Source organism: Rhinolophus ferrumequinum, chromosome 7, assembly GCF_004115265.2.
Source record: "Rhinolophus ferrumequinum isolate MPI-CBG mRhiFer1 chromosome 7, mRhiFer1_v1.p, whole genome shotgun sequence".
Classification (NCBI taxonomy): Eukaryota; Metazoa; Chordata; class Mammalia; order Chiroptera; family Rhinolophidae; genus Rhinolophus; species Rhinolophus ferrumequinum.
The window spans coordinates 58,711,087-58,726,817 of NC_046290.1; positions in this window are offsets into that span (position 1 = coordinate 58,711,087).

The following is a 15,731-nucleotide window of genomic DNA, read 5'->3' on the forward strand; positions in this document are numbered from 1 at the left end:
TGTCATCAAAATGTCTTCCTTTCAATATTTCCTTTATCTTCGGGTAAAGAAAGTACTCACTGGGGGCCAAATGAGGTGAGTAGAAAGGGTGTTTCAATACAGTTATTTGTTTACTGGCTGAAAACTCTCTGACAGACAGTCATGTGTGAGCTGGTGCATTGTCATGACGCAAGAGCCATTATTGTTGGCAAAAAGTTCAGGACATCTAACTTTTTCACGCAGCCTTTTCAACACTTCTAAATAGTAAACTTGATTAACTGTTTGTCCAGTTGGTACAAATTCATAATGAATAATCCCTCTGATACCAAAAAAGGTTAGCAACATTGTTGCAACAAGTTCACGAACTTAATTGTCTGATCTCATATCAACATATGAAAATGAAAATGTTGACTCAATCTTTTCTGTACAATGCTAGATTTGGTAAATTTTGTTATGATTATGAAAATCAAACCAGCATTGAAAACTACAGGAAGTCTCAAATTCAAACCAACAAATGACTCGTATTGATAACGTGAGTATTACCAAATCTCATTTTGTTTCATTTCTAATTTACTATCCCTGCTAAACACCTGGCCATGGCCCTTAGCTGTAACAGATCCTTAGCTGTAACAGGCCCTTAGCTATATAACACATGAACATGTTGAGTCAGATATAGAGTAGATAAAGTAAAACTTTTGTATTCAAAATAAAAACGAGGAAGCAGGAAGGAAGATGGGAGTTTAGGTAGTTACAAAATAATTTAACTAGATTTAGGTTGGCTTCAACTTTGTCAGTGTATTCATTTTTTAGATACATAAAATATACTGCAAACTGGATAGCATACTTTTGAAAATAGAAAAGCATTATTTCTCATCCAATTCCAAAAAAGTGGAGGATAAATTTAAGAAGAGGTAAAACAATTATATTTTATAGTCACAAGCACCCTGATTTTATTTCTTATTAATGGACTGAAACTTCCTGGGAAAAAAAAGAGGGGACAAACAAGAGGTCTAAAATAGGCATTTTAGAATATTACTATCAAGAGAGAGATTGGTATAATTTCACCACTGAACTGCAATCTGAAATCCTTAAAGTGTGTTGTTAGGCTGCTGATCCTGACCTCCTACAGACCAATTAAAGTTGAATAATTGTTGTTGGTATGACAACCTCAGGGAGAAACAAAAGACTTCACTTTCTTCAAGTGAAGCCACAAAGTTGTTCTTTAGAATAGAAAATAAGTAGGGGTGGCTATAAATTGTGGTGGCTTATGAGATCACATTGGATAATGACATTTTTCTTCTAATAATGTTATTAAGACCACAATGGGTCATGGAAGGCTAACCCATGCACAGCATTGATTTGTACATTTCAGCTTTCCTTAATCTAAGAATTGATTATCAAAGCCAAACTGATTATTTCATGTATAAGAATAGTCAGTAAGGCACTTAAGCACAATTTCAAATCCATATATTTCTTAGGTATAGCTTTAGTTTTATATCTCAGGAGATGTGTTAAATGGTCAAATGGTCAAAACCTGTGTATTTTTCAGTTCAAAAAAGAAAAGCACTTGTAAATAGTCACTTTTGATGTATGTAAAAGCTGCTATTACTGATTATATGCAAATGAATATATCTGAGGTCTTCCTTCCTTTAGTACAGATATATTATTCTTGATTTCAGAGCTTTATGAGGTATGACCAATGTACAAGAAATTGCACATATTGATGTAGAATTTTATGAGTTTTAACATGTATCCACTCAGAAAATCATCATCACAACAGAGGTAATGAACACATCAATTACTCCCCCCGATTTTTTGTGCCTCAATGTAATCAAGCCCTTCATTTCGTTTCCCCCACCTGCCATCTCTAGCGAACTATTTATCTGCTTTCTGTCACTATACATTAGCTGGCATTTTCTAGAATTTCACATAAATGGAATCATAGAATAAGTACTTTTTTATGTCTGGCATAACTATTTTGAGATTTAACCATGTTGTCATGTTCCTTTTTGTTACTAAGTAGTATTCTATTTATGAACATACCACAATTTGTTTATATACTGGGGGTGCCAAAAAAATGTATACAAGTGGACAGTTGGGTCAACGTTGCTCAAGCAGTAGTTTGCCATAATCAGAAGTGTCTGGACGCTGATGGTAACCACTTTGAGCACCTCTTGTAATTGCAGAAGTCAAACATGACTTGTATTCATCTTTTGTTATTGGTATATGTTTAGTATTTTAATACAGTTTCCCTTTCTTAAAATATGTATACATTTTTTTGGTACCCTTTGTATATCTACCTGTTGGTCATTGGAATTATTTTGTTACTACCTGTTACAAATAAATCTGCTATGAACATCTCTGTAAAAGTAATTATGTGGGCATATGTTATTTTTCTTGGGTATATATCTAGAAATAGAATGCTTGTATTGTGTAGTAGAAATACATCTAACTCTTTAGGTTCCAAATCGTTTTCCAAAGCAGTTATACTATTTTTTATTCACAATATCCATATAGAGAGTTCCATTTATTCCACAGCTTCATTGTCAGTTGGTGTGGTAAGTCCTCCTAATTTCAACCATTCTAGTGGGTGTGTTGGTATATCTAATTGTGGTTTAATTTGCATTTCCTAATGACTAATGATGTTGAGTACCTTCTTTGGTGAATTGTCAAGTCAAATCCTTTGCCTATTTTTAAATTAGTTTATTTGTTTACATATTATTGAATTTTGTGGGTTTATTATGTCATCTGAACACAAGTCTTTCATCAAATATAAGTTTTGGAAATATTTTTTCCAAGTCTATAGCTTATCTTTTCATTTTTAGAATGTCTTTTGAAGATCTGATTATTTTAATTTTGACAAAGTCCAATTTACAAATTTTTTATTTCATGGATGGTGATTTTTATCATTAAAAATACTTGCTTAAACAAAATTAGAAAGTTTTTCTTCTGTTGTCTTCTAGCACATTTACAGTTTTAAACTTTCATTTATGTCTACATTTCATTTCCATTTAATTGTTGCATATGATATGAAAAAAATGTCAAAGATCTTTCTTTAAAAAAAACAAAATTATAGCTATTCAATTATTCTAAAATCATTCATTGAAAAGATGATCATTTCACCATTTAAATACCTTGACATCATTATTAAACATCAGTTGACTATATATATTTGGCTCTATTTCAGTATTGTGTATTGTGTTCCATTAATACTTTTGCCATTATCACACTGTCTTGATTACTCAAGATTAATATAAAATATTTTTATCAAGTAGCATAAGTACTCCAATTTTTTTCTCAAAGTTGGAAAAGTGAAAGTCATTTTGGCAATTGTAGATCCAGCATTACCAAATAAATGCATAATCAGTTTGTCAATATCTTCAAAAACCTACTGGGATTAATCTTAATTGGAATTGCATTGAATCTATAGGTTAATTTTGGATAAATATCTTGATAATATTGAGTCTTCTAATTTATGAATACGGTATATCTCTCCATTTATTTACCTTTAATTTCTCTTAACAATATTTGGTAATTTTAAGTGTAGAGATATTGCAAATTTTTTTTCAAATTTATCTCTTAAGTATTTCATTATTTTTATGCTATCTTAAATGATATTGGCTTTTTAAATTGTAGCAGTTTTCTGGTAGATCTTCTAAATTTTCCTCATAGGTTATCATATCATCTGCAAAGAAAGTTTTCACTCTTCCTTTCCGACCTGTATGATTTTATTTCTTGTCTTTATCTACTGACTAGAATCCCCAGTACAAGACTGAATAGAATCATAGAACACAGCTCATTTATTTTCCTTCCCTTAGATCACTGTCCTATACTAATTTTTGTCCAATGCCCACTGTTTCATATGTTTTGTCTTTTCTTTCCAGTTGTTTAAGGAAGGGGGATAGATTAATTCTTTTAATTTAGTGAGGGTGGTAGGGAAAAATTTTATTAGAAAACAGTGTGCAAAAAAAGGTAACAATAACAGCACATGTACATCTACATTGCCCTCAAGGAGATTTTTTTAGGTCACATCTTGGGCATCTGATATCTCTATTAGTTGGGGGAAAATATAAAATGTAAGATTTGGGACAATCCTCATGTCACTATTGCTAGTAAGGTGGTAGAACAAAATAAGGCACCAAAATATATAGACTGCATCAAGGTTTCCTTAAAATCCTTAAAGGAGTGTTTTCATTGATTGAAATGTTCTATTTATGTATAAAATGTATTGAATCTTTTAAATTATTGATAATACTTAACAGTGTTTCAAGCATAATGCTTAAATTAAAGAACCAAACTCTATAATGTCACATATTCCACCTGCAAGAATAATACTTAAGTATTTAATTTCTGCTAGGCAGGAAAATAGAACTCTGTGTCAAATGCTTTTTACTCTTGGTGGCTTAAGAAGCAGTGACTTCCCTTAATAGTTATAAGCAGTAAACCTTGTGGTAGTCAAGTCATGAAGCCTATTCAGGAATTTGCCATTTATCCTCCTTCAAGACACAAGGTAGGAGTGTTAATCTACCCTGTTTGGGGTTAGTCAATATCATATGACTCACTTTGGCTAAAGAAATGTGATGCATGTCATTTCCAGATAGAAGTTTTAAGAGCCATGGAGTAATTCATCATGTCCCCTTTTCCTGCCTCTGTAATTATCTAAGTATGCATTGAGATAAAGCCTCCATCAGCTGGGTCTTGGAGTAACTATGATAAAGAGAGTCTCCAACTAATCTGAAGTCTACTGCTTCACCCCATTGAACATGTAGTGTGAGTGAGAAATAAATTCTTGTTTTGTTGAAGCCACTGAGATTTGGGGATTTAGGGGCTGTTGTCATCACAGCACTATCCGGACTACTAATATGCACAGCATGAGCTCATACATACCCCCTCAAGGATATCCACCAAGCAACACAGAAGAAAATTGTATCAAAAACATCCTGGCTCAATAAGCAATGCAAAAGTATTTCAGAAATGGGAAAATTACCTACTTTTAAAAATAATTATTAATCTTTCAGAAAAAGATTGTGTTTTTTAAAATTGTTTCATTATTGGTGAGCTCCTGAGTACTTAAAATTTTAATTTCTAACAAGTAACACTGAATGCTGAAAACTACCTATTTCATAACTCTAATTCTGGGTTATTTACATTTACCTTAAACAAAGAATCAGACTTCGAATCAAATAATACCTTAGATAAATATGCACAGTGCAAGAGATTGCAAAACACTATTCAGGAACTCTCTCCACAATGACTGCTAACACATTAGATATTTTTCTAGTAACCTATCTTGTGCCTTTTGACAATGCCAAAACGACAACACTCTGGCAGATTCTCCTCCACCAGTTGTAGAAAGTACATATTAGTCTAATTGAAGGATAATGGCTGTTAGCACTGCTTGGCACTAATGACCAGTCAGTTCCCTCAGAATCTAGGCCACTTCTTAGACTTTCAAAGTACCAGCCTTTCTACATTTTAACAATATGTTTTGAAGTATTATAACTAATTTTATAATCTATTTAGCCACTATGTGTTAGATGAGAACGTTTAAAAACTTGGTTAGAGTAATAAATCAAGAGCAAAAGATCTGCAAAGCAAAGACATCAAATGTCTATGGCCAGATAGTTTTCAGAACATGAGCCTTGTTACCTACTTTGAGTTGTAAAGGGGAAAGGTAGTAAACGTTTTTATAGGCATTGATGAGAATTTGCAGTTAGTGGCATGTTGCAGGTAAATTCTAATGACATATAGCTAATTTTCAAATAGAATGCTCATCCACTGTGCTCCATTTTCTGATCTGTGTATCTTCAGAGGCAACCTCATGATCGCAGTCCATTCTAAAACTTAGACAGTCCTTAAAGCTCTTTCTACCCATGCTAATGAGGACATAATAATTTTGATCCTTTGAGTGATCCTAAGTAATGCTTCAAACTAACAATACATGTTTCTGTCCAATCAAAGAGCAGATTTTTGCAATCTTTCTTCTCTACTCTTAGAACTTAAACTAGAACGGTAACTAGTATGTTATTTTGTCATGTAGTCAGTGAATTTAATTTGCAACAACATTAAACCATTGAAGGAGCAGACATTAGTGAGAGTACATCCAAAAAATTTTTAGGATATGCATTAATATCTATCAAGTCCAAGAGTATAATTAAGCCCCAATTCTATAGGTAAATTATACATGTACTATGCTGAATTAAGCTGTACTTTGCATTACTTTTAATGAAATGCAAAGAAATCATGATATAGAATACAGTTCTAAAATTCTGAGAGCTCAAAGTCTTATTTGTAAATCAAGGATTAAACTTGATTATCATATCTTTGCCAAATATTCGAGATTTGGTAAAAAGCCCTATCTTATTATAATTTCTTTTAATGTGATTTCTAATAATTTAAACAGTGTAACATCATACATAATACATGTCAATATACTGTGCCAATATAGGATGTGATATAGCTATACTCCTCCTTTATATTTAAGATGTATGAACTCAATACATCCTGCTATCCAATGCAGCCAGGAAGACATTTGTGAAGAAAGTTAACTTGTACTTTTTCTCTCAAAAAAATTTGTTTTCTGTCTTTGGGCTTTGAGAACATTAGCAAACTGATTAAATTACTTTCAATGTATCCACCTTAGATGAAAAAAATCATATCAACTGAAAGAGAAACATGAATTTAATAATAATAAATGTGTTAAATTAAAAGTCAATTCAATAAACAAATGAGAGGAAGAGTAGATAGGAAAGATTGGAAAGGCCTTTGTAAAGTCCTGTATAAATTAGTATATATCTTGTTCACTTTTAAAAATAATCATAATCATAATCATAATAATATAATAGTATTGATGATAATAATAGAAAGAAGCTTCTAGCCTTTTTATGAATTTATGGTGTCTCTGGGGGAGAAAACCCCCAAAAAGTGTAATCAAAATTTTAATGAGACTTCAAACCTTCAAGATGCTGTCAAAGAAGCTGCTCCCATCCCTTACTTTTAAAAATGAATTGAGATATGTGAAAGCTTAGAAAAAACAAAATATAGGCTGGCAGGAAGAAATTCCATCTTGTTGGGTCTCTGAAACAGCGGAGGATTGAACACTTATAAACACGGTACCTTGAGCAATAGTTGCCTTATGGCTTGTAGTTTGAGGCCAAGAATAGCATGATAAACTTAGAATGTGTTTATCTCTTGGCAGCTTCATTTTACTTGCAAGCTGGGAGGGACAAAGACCAACAATTTTCCACCTACAAAGTGCTTCTAAGCTGGCAGGCAGCTCAGTGAGTAAGTGAACTTGAACCTCCAGAGCACGACTACTCTCAAAGACAGATGGACAATTTTGGAAAGGGGGATGATTCAGCCAGTATCTCAAGGCATTTGTGGTTACAATGTCCTGTAGTTGGGCTATGTGTGTGCAGGGGGGAAGCTTTAATTTGGAGAATTCACATACGTTTAGTGCTATTTTAAGAGACAAACAGTATGTGTGCAAATTTTTATAATTCCATGTTCTTTGCTAGTTGAAAACAGGTAGGAAGGAGGCAGCATTTTAAGAACCTGAGTTTTCTCTCCAAGATACACAAAGCTAAACAATTTTTCGAACTACTAATTTTATTTTGTCATCTTTTTTTTTTTTTTTTACTTCTTTCATAACAGTATTGTGTCTGCTTAATTCAATGGCTTAGTGTCAATTATTTAATGATTGATTATAAACCCAGGTAGATTTTTGTTTCATTTTCAAGTTGCTTAATTTAGGATTAGTGTTAATTTTACAAAGTATGGTTGGGAAAAGAGGAGCTTGGGTGTTGTATTTTGAAGACTAAGCAAAGGAACTTCTTGTTACAAGGTTTGAGACATCTGCTCAAGTTGGGTTATTTGTGTAGTAGGGGTGTTATGTCTCAAATTATGGGGATACTTTGAGATCATAAAACAAAACTCTTTTTAACTCGCTGGATTCATATTTTTTGCTTTCAACAGAATCCTCTTCTGCTTCAACACACAGCTGATTACCCCGGATTATTCTGAATCCTGGGAAAGTATAGGTAAAGTCTTTTGGTATTGGAAAAGCACATTTTACGGATACGGTATGGTTCTGATTTTGCAACAAATTGGGAAGAAATAATTTACATTATCAGAAGGAATGAGGATGATTCTGCCCTTTTTCAAACCATTCTCTGATCAAACAGAGATATTATAAAATAATATCATTGTGGGAATTAAATGTAATCAGCTGTTTATTCGACTCAAGAATTTCTGTTCAAAATTTGTTTCATGTGGAATAAAATAAAATTATTTTTCATACTTTTTTTATAAGTTATTAAAAAGTAGATTTGTGAAGAGAAAAAGCAATGACCAAAAGAATACTAAGAAACGCTAGAAGAAGGTTGTAAGTAGTTCTGTGAATGACTCATCATGATTTCTTCCAGACAGTGGCAAATTAACATGTTTTACACCCAGAGAAAATTAATGCAGTTGAGCCTGCCAAATTCCAATTCCTTTGCCTTGCCACATGTCCAAAATAATTGTTTGTTCCCCCCCAAAAGGGTTCCCAGTGCACCTCCACCATAGCTCATGCTGAAGTGTAAGTCCTGACAAGAATAGTTATTTTTTTCATCCTGCACCTTGCAACCCTTAATTTATTGAAGAGATCCAGCCCAATCCAGACCAGTGTTATTATCTTTTTGCCTTTTATTTTGCACCCTGAATATTTCACTTGTTCTTTTTAAAATAACACCACTACATGGAAAACCAACTTGATTAAATATTTTCTGATAGTAGATATCTAAGTTTTACAAACATATCATTGGTGAAATGGCAGAAATTTTACTAAACTGATTTTTCTCTTGGAACAACTTAGTATATCTATTCTTTAAACTTTACATGTTTGTTAAAGCTTCAGTTTGAATTAATAAGTGATCACATGATTGGACACATGGGATCTTGCCGAGTCCACTGTAACTGGAATCAGAACTGACATAAATCCTCTTTGCTGTTAAAGATGAATCAGTCCCACCTAGAAAGCAACTATATTTAAGTGAAATTTGTCATTCTCATTGCCAAATATCACTCTTTAAATGTCAATGTTTTAAATACTATTACATACATTTCATGGCATCAGAATTGCATGCTTGCTGAAAAAATCCGTAAGTAAAGGTACTTCTGTCTTGTCTGATTTTCATAACACTCATTGCCTTCTTTTCTTTCTTGCCTTCCTATACAAATATTGGAGAAACTACAGCATCATTATGCTACTATACCCCAAAGGAGAAAACTGTTCAAATTGAGGCAGAACCCAAAGGGGGAAAAAATAAGGCAAGGTAATTCTAAAAAGAATTCTCAAAATATTTGTCAATGACAATAATGCCAGAATTGGAAGTCAATAATTCAGCCCCCATACAGATGTTCTAGATGCCAGAATGTATTTTCATAAAGGAAGGAATGTTGTTGATGATTCTTATGAGCACACAGTCCTTAGAAACATACATTCTAATGGAGAGAGACACAGATTTAGGAATTAATAAAAGGAAGGTGGGTCAGAACAGAAAAATAAGTGCTCTCTTCTTTGAAAAGGAGAAGGCATACATGGATGCTGTCATGGCCACTACACATTGAGATGAGGGGAAAACAATGCCCATGTTCTGAGAACATGCAATACTGTCCAGCGAGAGAACATAAGATGAAAAACGTATTATCACGGCAATAATTCCAAAAGGATACTTACCTGTTAGCAAAAGTGGACTTCTGTTATCTACCAAAACATTAGTTTGTTGTTTCTAGTTTTCATTTGTCATAACCTGGCAGAAACACAGGAGCTTTGAAAAGTCTGAAAACATTATAAAGAAAAGGTTTCTTCTCTCCTCTGTGCCAGAGGAGACCTTTACCAACTACCTCTTAATTTAAAACGGAGAATCTGTTCCAATGAGACTAAGTGAGATGACTAGAATATAAACTATTACTGTACAGTACAAATAGCCACAGAACACTTTCCATTAAAAAATGTCTTGCTGCTGAACAAATGTAGCTAACTCTCTTATTTTAGTTCTCATTGCCTTCTCACAAAGACCCCACATGTTACTTTGAGATCGTCCTTTCATTACATTGAGAACAGGCCATCTTCATTTAGGTGTGAAGAGAAACTTAAGTCACTGAAGCAGACTGAAAGTTTGGCTCTGGACCATGCCATTGGAAGGACGTTCAAATGTTTACCAGTGCTTTTCCTTGGCTGCACGGTACCTGCACCTGTGTTTTATGCTAAGAAAATATTTCCGTCCCCAGAAATATTGAAATTGCTTAAATTCAAAACACAGAAGACAACTCTACCTCTGTGGTAAGGACCCGGTTATGCCACCTTTGTATTTCAATCCAATTTTAGCTTCTTCCTACCCACTTTTTCTCACATTTTCTTCCTACCCTCTCCCCTGCCTACATTTTGGCTAATACCCTGCTCAGCAAGATTAGCACAGGAGTAGCCAATAGATAAAAGAGATAAAGCAATCCAAGCATTTCATATAGAAATACATTCCCTTTCCCATTGTGCATAATGATCTAAGATTAAAATCAATCCCAATTTTAATTCTTATGAGTTTGGATTCCTAATATGAATTATGTTCCATACTACTTTTCTCTGGACTTAAAATTTATCAGGTCAATCCCTGGAAGTCTACTCACTACAAGCAATTGAAGTCGATGCTAATTTGTAGAAGGTTATGGTGTACTTTTATCTGCTAAACTTTAAAATTACAGACATCCATATTGGTTAGGATAGTTTCACCATCTTTTAAAAATTTCTGCAAAGTTTTAGTTGACCATTTTTCAATTTGTTTTCATAACAACACCTTAAAAAAATGCTCTATTTCTCTCTGTCTCAATAGAAAAATATACCCATGAAAACTATATCCACCAGGAAAAAACCTTCATAAAGAATACATTTACATATTCATAATGAATATAGCTTTGAATAGTTATTTGTATATATTCTTAAAGTATATTATAAATACAGTCTCATGAATAGGATGTTATATCCCTCCGATTTTCGCTTTCTCTGCTCTGCCTCCTTTACTATATCTTATTATCTCAGGCTCCTCTTTCAATGTACAGGAATCTCTCCCTCTGCCCCTCACACCTAACACCCTTTTCAGTCTGTCCCTAGGTAAGATGACCAGACATCCTGGTCCTGAACGTTCCTGGTTTTTCATTTGTGGTAGGTACAATAATGTCTGTTAATTATTTCAGTGTCCCCTTTTCCCTCTCAGATTCTGATGTGAGCAGTATCTTTTGACGTCCTTCCTCTCTTTTGAGTCCTCCATCCCTGTCATCTGCAGTCTGGGCTTTGTTGTGTAATGGCAGTCCTAGCTCCCAGTAGGTACTCTCTACTTTTTATCTCACTTCCTTCTAGTTTTATATAGTGACAAGTGGTCAACAGGAGACAAATTAAAATAACTGAAAACACTGTGAGGAAAACGAAATGATAATTGTCAAATAAAACTTTGCAGGAAACTCCAGTGGTGAATAAAACTTCTCTGTATAGTAAAACTTACTGTAAAATTGTTCAGAAGTTACAAGGAACAAGGAAATGTGAATAACTGGATTTTTATCAAATTGACCTTTGGAAAATTGTCTTTCAGGGAATGAATCTAGACCCGGATAAGGGGAAGTAGGACAGGAAGAAGGAGGAGTTTACACAAGCCCCTCAGATGACTGGGACATGCCCCTCTCAGAAAGCAATAGCACATCTAACTTAAGAGTCATTACTTTAAACGCCTGTAAATTAAACATGTGCAAGGGGTATAACATGAACTCATGCAATCTAAGATAGTATACTGTCATTTAGTAAATGCTTTTTCTGAGCCTAGAACTATAGCTGTCTCATTTAATCTTCAGAAAACTCTCTAGGTTAGGTATTATTTTTGTGAGGAAACTAATGAAGTTTTGCAACTTGTACAGGTAACACAGCTAATATGTGATGAAGGTAAGAAGGAAACCCAGGATGGCTGAACTCCGTAGCTGAGGTTCCTGATCATTATGCAAAGAAAATCTGGGGGAATATGACGCAATCAAAGATTGCTATAAAATACAATATGTATATATGAGGTTTATGTGATAAGTAAGTATGATATGTAAGCTTTAGCATTCATTTAATGATGAGAGAAACATAAGACTTGTAGGGAAATCTTCATGGAAGAAGAAGGATAGTTTTGTGGGAGGGTGACATTTTTGGTACTAAGAAAATAGAGGAGAGGAAAAGAGAATTAAGCATTTCTTCATTTCGGTGAGGCTAATTATAATACATAAAACTCTTAGCACAATGTGTGATATATTTTAAACATATTGTAATTTAAATGTTAAATAATATTAATATTTAGTATGTTAATAATATTAAACACTAAAATACATTATTTAACATAGTTTAGTGCTATAACATGTTATAGGCTAGTAGGAAACCTAAACATGGTGGTTGAAATTTCCAAAATCAATGTGGTTTTACAAAGATTTGCCAGCGTACTTTTGACAAAGTTATACCTCTTCATTTCTGCAAGAATAGAATCAGGCTATATAGGCTTCAGTTCTTCCAGATGTGAATAGATATGTATTGATTGAAAGTGTTGTGACAAATATTGTCCCATGTGAGTTGCATGTTTTCAAACTCATAAGCACATGAATGTGTTTGTAGACACATGCTTATGTAAGTGTTAGAAACAGAGCAACTTTTGTATTCAGAAACAAGTTATCTGGTAGCAAGGAGAAGAATTCTTATTAGTATAGTTTTATCTGTACAGTTAATTAAGAAAGAGAGAGAAAGAAAGAGAGAGGCAGATGGAAAGGATTAAAACCACCTGGAACATTAAAAACAAACAAACAAAAATTTGAATTTAGATAATAATAGTTGAAGATGAAATGTCAAAACTTATTGGGGAATTACTTGAAGAGCTATTAAGTTTTGTCATGTGATATGTGTAAAACTGGAAAATAGCTTTTTTCTCAAAAATACTATATACATTTGCGTAGTATTGTTTAAAAGTAGAAATATGATAAAGTTTCTATTCATGTTTCCTTATTAATAAAGACTACCTTTACTCAACTAGAGAAACGCACTTACCTCTTTTTAAGTAGGAGTAAATATTTTTTAAAAACCTAAAAAATTGATTGCTCATTAAAAATTGTTCTGAATCTTTCGTAACATTTTGCTTTTCTTACCACTAGTACAATAAAATTACCTGTTTTTAAAACTCTAAAATTTCTCTTTACACATCAAGTGGTGGGATTTTGATAACTTAATTTAAATGAATCATAAACATATGGATTAGCTTTCATTGAATGACCCATGATATTAAAAACTAAGGCAAAATATTCTTGGCATAATACAGTTCAGTTTGAGCTCATAAAAAATGTTTGAAAAATATTGATTCTGTATTGTCCAGTATTATAAAATATAACAGTGTATCCCAAATTGTGAACAAATGAAAATTTTTCCTAATTCTTTTAAGCCTCAAGAACAATTGAAAGTTTAAATTCTACAAACATTATATTTTTGCATTCAATATTTCTCTTGTATCTTTAAATTGCTACATTTTTTCAATTAACTGAATTTATTTTACTTTGACTTGTTTAATAATTACTATAAGTACATTATTCACCTAATAAATAGCATTTATTTCTTTCCCCCCAAGAGATTTGTACAAATAACTACAGATTTGGTGTAGAAAATTTAAGCACAGAAGAGCTTAAAGAAACACGAGACAACAGAAATATCATCGAAGTAGAGATAACCATTGTTAACATGTAATTATTAAACATTTGATGTTTACAACAAATGTATGTGTCTTCTGGACAAATGTACAAATACAAATAGTGCAGCATCACATCAGAATGCCTTAATTTATAGGAATACCACTATAAGTGCTTAGCAGAAAGGTATTAGAAGTAATCAAAGGTATCAGAACAGTATCAGAAATAATCAAAAGTAAAGAAATGTCAGGCAAAGAAAGGAAGAAGGAATGAAAAAAACGAGAGAATGATGGAAGTGAGGGAAGGAGGGAGGGGAAAAAAATAAGAGTTTGCCAAGTGGAGGTAGTTTACCTGCCATTCCCCCTGAGGGCATTTAATCTGGAATAATCACAAAATGGAAGGGGCAAATCCATTGTCTTAGATTTTGATCCCCATTCTAGGTAGCTGTTATTTATGCTTTGTGTTGTTCGTTTGTTGTTAGGGACTTGCCTGGAGCAATTCTGTGGAGTGTCTCCCCCACAGTGTACCACCACTGAAGACTCTTCAGAATATTTTTAAATTATTATTTTTTATTTTCTTCTAGTCTGGCATCCTAGAAGTCATTCTTAGGTCAGTATATTTTAGTGGTCAGCCAATTATTGCTCAGATTTTTTTTTTAAATACCTTGGGCCTGTGAGCCATCTACACTTTGCCATTAATCTGTATTTTCTAAAGCCAATATATCATGTTCATTTATGTAAAACTTCTAAACAAAATATTAACAAATAGAATGTAGCAATATATAGATCAATGTAATTTGCCAATTTAACAAAATATAGGAGAAAAACGAACATATTATTATTTGTATAGATGTAAAAAAATCATCCTATAAAATTCAATTCTCATAAATATAATATTGAGCAAAATAAGCCAGACATTGAAGAATGCATACTATATTATTCCACATATATAAAATTTTACAATTAGATAAAATTCAATTACGGTGTTTATGTATAAAAATTTATCTGCTAAAACTATAAAGAAAGCAAATGATTACCAAAAAATTGGGTTAGGAGTTACTTTTGGAGGCAGTTGGAAGATGCAGGGGTTTCTTTTGGACTGGCAATGTTCTATTTCTTGACCAGAGAGGTGGCTATGAGTGTTCATTTTGTGAGAAATCACTGAGCTTTACAACTTTGTTTTGTACTTTCTGTATGTTTATTTTACAATAAAAAACTTATATTCATTATCTTGATTGCAGTGATGGTTTCCATGGAGATAATACACACACATACACACACACACACACACACACACACACACACACATACCAGGGTGCCAAAAAATGTATACGCATGACTTGAATCATCCTTTTTTATCAATATATATTAAGTATTACAATTTTAATATAGTTTTTTCCTTACTTAAAATGTGTGTACATTTTTTGGCCATATATATATACACACACACACACACACACACACACACACACACACATATACACACACACACATATGTGTGTGTATATATATATATATATATATGACAAAACCTATCAAGTTATATACTTGATATATATGCAGTTTAATGTATATCAGTTATAAATAATGCGATGTCAATTACACAGCTGTAAAACTATTTTTTAAAAGGAACCAGTACTAAATGTTGAGTGATAATCATAAGATTTTCAACCTTAAGATATAAACTTTCAGGCCTCAAAATAGACTTTACCTCTCTGTCTGGTATCTGCTTTATTTTGTAGGTGGGAAGAAAACTTGAACTGCACCTGGAAAGGCTGGGGTATGCAACATTTTTCTTAAATACTTGATTAACACCTGCTTAAATATTTTCTTTTCAATCTTTAATTAAACAGTTAAGGTAGGACTTTATTTCTAGATATATAATCAGACCAAGTCTGAATAACACTCTACAGCTGCTAATTTCCCTTTCCAAAGAGAGAGTTAAACACCAAAATATTCTTCACTTTTTAAAAGAAGCAAAAATCTCAGAATAGGAAAAAAAAACTATATATATATATATATACACACACA